This window comes from Empidonax traillii, unplaced genomic scaffold, assembly GCF_003031625.1.
Source record: "Empidonax traillii isolate 1590-97213 ecotype Southwest subspecies unplaced genomic scaffold, ASM303162v1 scaffold798:size368312, whole genome shotgun sequence".
In the NCBI taxonomy this organism is placed as follows: domain Eukaryota; kingdom Metazoa; phylum Chordata; class Aves; order Passeriformes; family Tyrannidae; genus Empidonax; species Empidonax traillii.
The window spans coordinates 232869-238579 of NW_020955991.1; the positions used below are offsets into that span (position 1 = coordinate 232869).

The 5711-nt window shown below is 38.9% G+C and overlaps 1 long non-coding RNA gene across 1 annotated transcript; it reads left to right on the forward strand.

Annotated features, from left to right (window-relative positions):
• The first annotated feature begins 2412 nt into the window (after positions 1-2412).
• LOC114066688 lies at positions 2413-3996 on the forward strand. Its single transcript, XR_003573230.1, has 2 exons — positions 2413-2458; positions 3512-3996. It is a non-coding gene; the product is annotated as an uncharacterized LOC114066688 (long non-coding RNA).
• Positions 3997-5711: the final 1715 nt, after the last annotated feature.

The following is a 5711-nucleotide window of genomic DNA, read 5'->3' on the forward strand; positions in this document are numbered from 1 at the left end:
GAATGAGAAGGAAGTGGGATGCATCTTACTAGATTATTTGCTTTGCCATGGCTCCCTTCTATGCTGTATGTGGAAACTACCAAATCCCTGTTGTTAGGGACTGGGTAGAAGAAGTCACAGTTTATTTTGGTTTTCCCATCTGCTGGTGTCAGCAATAAGGCAGTAGGGATCTCAAAAGGATTAACAAACTGATAACAGTTCCTGTTGTGTGAACCAGCTGAACAAAATGTGCTGCTTCTTCCAACCTCTAATGCAGGCATAGGCAACCTATAGCTCTTAAATGACATGAAACTCATATGTGGCTTCTGCAAGAGCTACACCATATGCCAGATAGCAGGCAGTGCAAGTGTGGAAGTTCTGCACCTTCTGTGTGTCCAGCTCTCAGAAAAAGCAAACAAACTGATGTCACCGAACCCAAAATTCCCCTACCACCCTGGACCCAGCTCTACTCTCCAGCAGAATCCTTAACCTAGCCTATAATGCCAATTTAGAGTTTGCTTTCTCTTTAGTGTTATGAACTTGAGCTTTCAATTCTCGTCGTCCTTACTCTCAAACAGTTCTGTTTGATTCTGCACAGCCACAGTCCGATATCATGACAGCCAAACCAAAGTCTTCCTCTGAATGAAGTTTTCGTACCCTTGGGTAAACCTTTGGCAAAACAGGCTCCTCCACCTACCCTGTGGTACCTGAAATACTGCATGAATTTGAATTTTACAGGTGTGTGAGCTTTTCAGAACTGTCTGGAAGCAAAAAACATGGAAAGTTGGGGGGGGTTGTTTGTTTGTTTGTTTGCTTGTCATCTCAGAAAAGGAGACTTAAATTTTAGGAAGTAAATTTAATGCACTCTTTAAATAGATCTTCAATAGTTAGTTAGTTAATAGAGACATGTTTATCCCAGAGTCTGTTCCAGACTGCATTTTTAGCATTGGAAGATGTATGTCATATGTGTTTCAGTTCTTGTGTTTATGAAATAGGAACAATCATATTTAGACATCATTAACAGGACTGTCTCAAATCTAATTGGTAACTGTGGGCACTCTGAGTATTAATTATCATTATAATTTTTACTTCATTAGTACAAAATTATAGTTGCCAGTGCAAACAAAACTTTTTTCATATAACCTATTGAGTCCATCGCTTGCTATGGATTCTTTGGCATAAGACAAAAGCCAGGAGCTGTAACTTTAGCATGCTTGTTACAGAAGCAAGCATGCTTGAAATAGAAATAATTGTGCTATCAGTGATAACAGAAACAATAGCAGTAGAGTGGCATCGGATTACCAATTTGTTCTCAGTAGTGAAATTCTGAACACCATGTGGTGAACTGAATGCTTAAGGAAAGGAAGACAAATTAAGATAAAGAAAATTTGTTGAAATGATGACTATTGTGCTGGTTGTGCTAAGAATCTATTTTAAATGCCAAGCTCACTGCAGTCTGCTTACTCTTGCTGAGTTGCTTTTGATTCTAATCATTTCCAGGTAGAGATCAAATTGTTCTCTTAAGAAGTGTCTGAAATGAAGCCCTAACTTCTTTGGATCCGTGTCCCATTCTTCATTCTGTTCTGGTGTCCACACCTCAGGTTCCCTGCCCATCATTAATCTTCCCTTCCCCCAGTGTCCACATCTCCCTCCTCCTGCCTCCCAGCTACCAACTGGATGAGAACCAAGGGGATGTGGCTGCTTTTCAGCTCGGCATGTGCTAGCTGCCAGCAAACTCAACATCATAAATAACCTTTGAGCTCAGGCAGCAGCCTTTCACTCTCAGTAATAATATCAAGGAAGGAGTCTTCCTTCACTGAACTGCTGTGTTTCTTAAAACTTGGAGGAATTTCATAGCCTGAAGTTTTCTATTCCTGAGCCAAATGTAACTGAAATGATGGATTGAAAAGTTATTAGACAGGGTCTGACAAGATGGGTAGGCAAACAATATATCACCTAAGCCTTGTTTCCTGAGGCTTACAATCCCAGAGAAATGCCCTTTGACAATGTAATAGATACAGTTCCCAGTAGTTTATAAATAAAGTTTAAGGATGGAAGGTCTGGACAATAAGCAAAATATTGGTCTCGGGTGTTTCCATACCATTTACAACATTCAAGGGAAATCTCCAAAGTCATTTAGTGGTAGCAGAGCAGAAAAGCTACAGTGGTTTTGATTTATTTAGATATATGCAGAAATTAGTAGAGACAGGGATCACATTTCAGGAGCTAGGACATGTGTCTTTGTTAACTGTCTCTGCTTCAGCAGTTAGGCACCATTTCCCAAACAAATATAATTGTCGGTCCTTGTCAGAGGGGAGGAATTATTTGTAAATTTAAATAAATAAATAAATAAATAAATAAGTATTCATAGGTCCATTCTATGCAACGCTACTGAATGAAATATTTTCACTGCCTTTAGGACTTCCTGCATATGAAAGATCTTCTACATGAACATCCACAAATGGGAATCATATGCAGTGTATGTATGACTGTATTTTCTGCTTTTATTAAGTGCATTCTTTTTTCACATTTCCAACATCCTAGATTGTATCTGACCTAAATTCAGATACAAAAAGAACTGGTTTTGGCACAGTGCAGGTAACATGATACCTGTTCTAAAGTCTGATAAAATTGCGTGCTTTATTTTTTTGTGTAATCTCTTTTCCTTGATATCACTTGAGTATTGATACCACATGTCATCCTTATCCCTTCAAAAACACATAAAAAGTGAGGGGGGGAAAAAAGGGAAAAAAAAAAATCTGGACACAAATTCACCCTGACATGATTTTGGTGGAAGGAAGACAAAGACATGTGCTGAACTCAGTGGCATTACTGATCAATTTATTTATGACTGTCAATAATTTGAATGGCATTGAAAGTATGTCAGCTCCCTGAAATGGTAGGAAAATCCACCTAGGGTCAAAAATACGTTTAAGAAGAACTTAAGGTCTGAAAGCAATCTGGTGGTCATACTAACTCTGGAAAAACTGAAAATAGAGGAGTACATTTGGTAAATTACTGATGAGGAAACAATATGCAGTGACAGTAGCTCATATTGGTCAGGCACCAGGGGACATAATATGTGCTCACAGAGAAAGGAGTTAGTAGAGAAGGTCTGCACATCTATATGAGAAACAATATTGCAAATACAGACAAAATATGGAAGAAAGCCTCAGAATATGGGGAATTTAATTTCCCAGCTCAAACTGATCTTGTATAAAAGAAAATTTAAGAGCTGTGCCCTGACCACTGCAGAGCTTTTAGCAGGCAAATCATCTAAAATCCCCTTCAGGAGCTCTTTCCTACATACAGAAGCTATATGGACTTATTTCATGCACTATTAACCAAACAAGTTCAATTTTTGTGTGTGGTTTCTCTCACATTGACTTAGAGCTATTTTTATCTGTTTGGTTTATGGTTGTACGTTTTGACAATAAGCACAAATTAAGTTTGCAAACAGTTGCTCCATCCAGAGCTGTTACTCCTCCCTAGCCCTTTATCACTGACTGGTTGCAAACATTTCTCCCCACAGTTCTGCCAGCTTGATCCCAAACAGGCCCCTCCGTGCCAGGGAGACTGGAGAACAATCTCCAGTGAAGTGTCCAAGGAGATGATGAGCCAAGGAGCACATGCGGGTGCAGTAACCTTCTGCTGGATAGTGATGAGCAATGAGACATTTTATCTTCATCAGTTCCAGCTATGGCAGGAAGGAAACATCAATCTGCTGCCCTGTTGATGGCTAAAGCAGTATAAACAGATCTAACCATGCTAAACCCTTGACTGCACACAGCCATGTGTACTATACTTGCTATATTGATTTGAAAATCAATAATGCTAAGTGGATAACCCCCCTGTGCAAACATATTTATAGCACTCTGAGGGATTTTTTTTCACCAATGTGATATTCCTATAAATTTATCTCTAATACCATGAATGATTTTATCATAATCTACAGCATGAAGTAGTGTTGCATTCTGAGCCAATATTTAAGCATTAAACACAGGTATCTTATCTCTATTTATCATCTCACAAGGCTGTTTTACTTTAATCTTATCTAATTACACTGCAGTGTAAAATAGTGCAATTTTTAAGTAGTTTTAGGAGGTCTTTATTAGCCAAATGAAGCAAAAGGAATACCAAAAAAACTAATGAGCAGAGCCAAATGAAGCTGCAGGATAGCTGGGAGGATTGGGCTGTAGGTTAGGTTATTCCCATGCTATGTGACATGGAATGAGCAACTCTGAGGCATGCTGGTAGCCCCCCACTGTTGCCAGGTCTCTTGAATGCCCTTTTGTCGTATTTGAAAGGATATAACTTGAAACCAAGTAAATCAGCAGAATAAATAGATAACTTCTGATATTAAAATCCTTCAGTCACTGTATTTATTACAAAATACACAATATATTTCTAAATTATACCCCCTATTTAAAAAATACTTTCCTTGAGAAACCCTGCCAGAACCATCATAAAGGTGTGCTCTTCTCTTCCCTTTCACCTGAATCACAAAGTCCTCAGAACTTACTGTCCTGCTGAATGGGGTGAATTGCAAAGCTATGTACAAGCAAAACAGAACCGATACTTGCAGACAAGTATTGCACCTCTGAGCACTTATCAGTGCCCGTGGCCCCGGGGTGGGCAAGTCAGCCGCCCAAATTCCTAACAGAATTAAGAACTGAATGACAGTCTTCTCCAAGGCAGCAGGCAGAGAGACTTCAGAACTAGTTCAATACTTGGTAAAAGCTCCACCTAGGCACTCCACGTGTCTTAGGAATGCAAATATTTTGCAGCACTCTGATCCTGGTAGGAGGTTCCTTCTTTGTATTCTTAAAACTAATCCAAATCCAATCATTTTATCCCGTGGGACAATTTCTGCATTAAAATAGGAAACTCAGATATCTTTCTTAGCCAGAGGATTTGAAGCTGAAGTCATTCTGAAATCTCCACTGTTACTTTAATATATATTGTGTGTGTATATACATATATATATATATATATATATATATATATATATATATATATAAAAGAAATGGCCTGCTAATATAAAATATAGCAAGACTGGTATATGCAGGCAAGAAGATTAATTTCTTAATTTAAGATTTAAGCAAGTTATATACAAAAAATTTTAGATGCAACTTAAGAAAGATGGTACATTAAGACATTAACCCATCTAGTATTTCTAGCCAAGAATCAGTTGATTGGAATAAAAACATTTTGACAGACAAGTACCAAAAGGAGGTGTCAGGAGCTGACATCCTGATAATGATGGTATATTGTATAACGGTGTCCCAGAGTAGGGGCAAATTCTAGCTCTGCACACTGACAGCCATAGTAATTATTTAATCCTGCTGGAGTTAATGGAATTATGGCTACCCTTCCCTCTTCTTCATAGAATCATAGAATCATAGAATAGATTGGGTTGGAAAAGACCTCCAAGATCATCAAGTCCAACCCCTGATCCAACTCCAATTACTATATCATGGCACTAAGGGCCACATCCAATCTCTGCTTAAAAACCTCCAGGGATGGTGAATCCACCACCTCTCTGGGTAGGCTGTTCCAATGCTTGATTACCCTCTCTGTAAAGAATTTCTTCCTAACATCTAACCTAAACCTCCCCTGGCAGAGCTTGAGCCCATGTCCCCTTGTCCTGTTGTTGGTTGCCTGGGAGAAGAGACCAACCCCCACCTGGCTATAACCTCCCTTCAGGTAGTTGAAGAGAGTGATGAGGTCAC